Genomic DNA, 4,491 nt, shown 5'->3' on the forward strand with positions numbered 1-4,491 from the left:
AAATACTTGATATAAGAGATTTCCATATTACATTCTTGCTTTGTAAACAATAAGACGTTCGGTAACTTTCATTCGATAACTGTATTCTGAATAACGGGTGTGACGTCATTTCGATCCGGTTTCGAATACGACTGTTCTGTAATAAAAATGAAAAGAAATCGTACGATATCAAATCGAATCGGTCGACAACTGAGTTATCGTAAGGTTCTGAATCGACCCCCTGGTTGGAGAAGCATTTGTTTCAAGCTTTAAAACGATACCATATGATATCACTTCGCCAGTTATTTACAATCATACTTTTGGGGGATTTATGATACGTGGTGCGTGCAATGTGAATTCATTTATTTTATAAATCCCCGACGCAAAAAGAGGGGCGTTATAAGTTTTTAGCCTTTATCTGTGTATCTATCTGTATGTGAGAACGTAGCTTCCAAACGGATGGGTTGATCTCAAAGTGACTTTTTTATTTGAGGGCTAATTAATCGAGATGGTATCTTAGCTTCCATGAACAACTTTTTATTTTATAATACCAAATGACGGGACGAACAACTCGTGCACCTGGTGGTAAGTAACACGCCTATCCTTAATAGTTGCAGTTCCATTCAGGGCTTTAAATCGCAAAGATCTTAGGGACCCGCGACTGCGCCCGTCACTCTGAGACATAAGTTGACTAGTCCGATGTGCCTATAATTTAATCAGCACCCTTACCCTTCTAAACCGGAACGCAGTAATGCTTACATTACTGTTTGGCGGTAGAAATAGGTAAGGTGGCAGTACTTCCCCGGACGAACTCTTTCACAAGGAACTCTACTGCTACTAAAATCTTTCGCCTTGGCAATGCTTTCATACATGCTCGTCGGTTAAAAGTACTGTCGACCTGGCCTTTCTTTAGGACGTCCTTAATGGTAAGTTCCCCTTGGTCGGCCATCGTCCGTTCATATTCGTCAACCTTCTATCATTTATCCTCTCTACGAGTCCAAATATCCAAGCATCCCTTTCTATGTTTTATCTTAGATTTTTTGAGAAATGGTTAAAACGTCGTTAAAGCCAAAAACAAATCTGTAACAAACATTGAGAAATTCGTAGGGTCTGCTGACTTGATCTATAGCTCACTTGTTAGAGCTGTTGCCCTAGATTGTCATCACAGACGCAGTTTCGAATCCTGTCAAACCGAAGGAATTATTCTTCACATTCGATCTTTATATAAATACTTCTAACAAATCAGTGGAGTAATTTCCCAAAAAATAAATGAATATCATGGTAGGAAAACATCATGGTATTCAATAAAATCAATATTACAAAGTCTGCATACAAAATGTTGTTGTCTTCTAGTGTCCGCTAGGGGTGCTGTATAATTTGACATACAAAGTTGTAGTAATTTACGCGATCGCTAGCGACAACTGTCACACACTAAACTCGTGGTAGAAGCACAGGATAGTCTCCAAATTACCCAACTCCTCAACTACTTACTATTGAACTATTGTGTTTGGACTCATTAAAATGATCTAGTTGAGTTGTTAGTTAACGGATGATAATTGTACTGACATTTTGGATAAAAAAGGGATCTCGTCCAGAAACGGAGCTTTTCAAATTTAGCCGACGATGTATTATTTTATATTAGGTGTTTTAAGTTTTTTACTTTGTGTTCTTTAGTCATACATTGCTGGAAGCAACTTTTAAAATATATTATGTAAATTTCTTCATTGTTTCTTAGGTTGGCATTCTAACCCTGTGTTTGGATGCTTGGATCAACATTCTACCCTATTTTCCGGAGGCTCAAAGTATAATTAATGCAAGGTCTGAAGTATTATACGCGCAATTTTAAGTTCAACTAATATTAATATAATTAGTGTAGCATTCATTGCATTTATTAATAAAAACTAATGAAATGATGTCTTTCATTTCTCATATTACATAATAATTACGAGGGCGGTTTGATAAATGCGTGACCTTAAAGATGAATACAAAACTTTTTTCGGAATTAATTTTTATTTCTTAATCCAGAACTCCTTAGCAACTGTTGTTTAAATTAGCGCGAAAAAAAGCAGAAATAAAAAAGTTAGGCGTCGGGAAAACGAATATCAGAATATTAAAACTTGTCGAATTATGATACGAACTAATGCCGCACCCCCGTATTTACCAGATTTAGCCCCATTCGACTTTTTTTAACGATTTCCATCAATTTTGATGATTAAAAATAAGCCTCTTGTTTCGACAAAAAAAATATTTTTTTATGGGTTGAAGAAGTTGGAATATAGCTAGTCAAGGTGTATAGAGTTAAAAGGAGATTACGTAGAAAATAAACTAAAGGTATAAAAAAATATTTGTTTTTCTCAAAGTCATGGACTTATCAAACCGTATTAATGAAAATGGAAGAAAATTGCTTTACTTCTCCGACAGCCCAGTGAAGGTTAAGGCGCCATGCAAACGTGTGTCTTATGTTGTATACAAGCAACCGGCAACTAGAAGCGAATATTGCATTTTCATACAAATTCAGGTTGCGGCAACCGGCGATAGTATCCGACTGCCACCGGTTGAACCGCCGTAATTACTAATATAAAATAAAAGTATAATTGAACTAAAATATAAAATAAGGTGAGTCGTACGTTGACTTGCATAAGCTAAATTTTATTTTTGGTTCTGCATTCAGACAGGTTGCAAATCTTCACATGCTGTACCTTACGGTTCACTAGTATGGGATAAATCCACGGATGTCTATACAGTTAAGGTAATGCAAAAACGTGCTTTGCGCAAATTGGTTGCGGTGAAACCCAGATACTTCTGCAGAGATTTATTTGTAACGCATTATGATGACTCACTATACTCTCTTCATATCTTCGAAATTATAATGTTTGTTAAGAGTACACAGAAAAAAAGGAATCTACTAATAAGAAAGAGCAATTTCTCAAAATATTTGCTAATTCTGAAAAAATATTTATTAAAAGTAATAAAATATTATCATTACAAAAATACTGCTTATCTTTTTCTAATACAATTTTACTCTTAACTTTATTCTGACTTTTAGACAAATACCTTCACTTCAAGATTTTATTTTATTTCTAATCAATCAATTGGACATTACTTACATCAAGAAATATTTACCTCTTACATCAAATTTAAATAATCTTATATGAATTCAAAATTTTTTGGGTGTATTTTAAGAAAATATATTCTTAAACAATAAAAGAAGTAGTTTGCTATTCAGATTAATATTCTAAATTCTAGAGTATATTTTTAAACCAACATTTCGTTGCGTTTTCATAATCAATGTTGTCGTGACATGTCGCCGAAGGCGCACGCGGCAACGATTCCTTGTACTTGTGCTTGTAATCATAAAAATCATAAACAGCCATTGATCCAAAGAAACAATACGTAGTATCTCTAGTTTCTTAGAGTGTTATTTGTAGTCATAATTTAAGAAATTTGGTTTCTAATAAAATTTCTAATAACTAATAAATATTTTCTTGACTCTAGAGTAGCTTTGTGACTTGAAGCAAATTAATTTGCTCTTGGATTAAATATTTCTGTCTTATAATCAAAATACACTTTTGAAACGTTTTTTTACTATTATCAAGTAATTATTCTCTAGCGTCTATAGGGGGAGGATTGTTTTGTTGGATTTAATAAATTTGTCTTCATAAAAAGAATTTTGTCTTTTTCTAAGTAATCTGTTTTTATCGTGTAGTAGACGCAGCTCGAATTTTTTATGCTTCGGTTGAGCGGCAGGGACAATGGCTTCATTTCACAATTGATTTTTTTACAAACGAAGTTAAAGCTATTTGAAAATTGTAATATAGTATATATACGTGTTCTCTATAGTTTAGTTGGTATAAAAAATATCATTTCAATTGGTATATGCAAAGTACCCATTGAATACAGAGCTTTTCGTATAAAATTTCGAGGTATTTTTTTTCTACGTGTAAATTTTTAGGAAACGTGTTTTCGCACCGTATGTAATATGTATATCTTCAATTTTACTATATATTTTTCGAAAGTGATTGACTCAACACTCACTGTTAGTCGGAATCAACCAAAGCTATTTGAGGTTGTACAGATTCTTAAGCGGCATCCAACACCATTGTACCGAGCGTTTGTGGACAGTCCCTCGTCGCATGGCACTTGTAGGAAGAATTCGCATGTCATCAGATCTGGTACTGGCTTTGCCTATGGTGCTTGTTGTGCAGCGAACTCGGGCGCAGGGTCTGAGACATTGAGCACGAACGAAGTAAACGGGCTATTGCTTCCGAACATCATTTATAATTGTACCATTTGTACCCGAACTTCCGATCACTGGGGAAAATGTAACTGTAAGTATTCCATTTTGATCGCATGCGTACTAGATGACGCTAGAGTATTGATTGAACCCAGAGTCGGGTTGGACTCATGGCCTAGCACTGGTGCTGATCTCACGCCTACTTACTAACCGCTGTTCTGCTAAACTGCCTCCGTGACCCAACGGTTACCATGCCAGTCTGTCACGCAGAGATTGCG

Source organism: Hyposmocoma kahamanoa, unplaced genomic scaffold (genome assembly GCF_003589595.1).
Source record: "Hyposmocoma kahamanoa isolate Upper Pololo Valley unplaced genomic scaffold, ASM358959v1 232, whole genome shotgun sequence".
NCBI lineage: Eukaryota > Metazoa > Arthropoda > Insecta > Lepidoptera > Cosmopterigidae > Hyposmocoma > Hyposmocoma kahamanoa.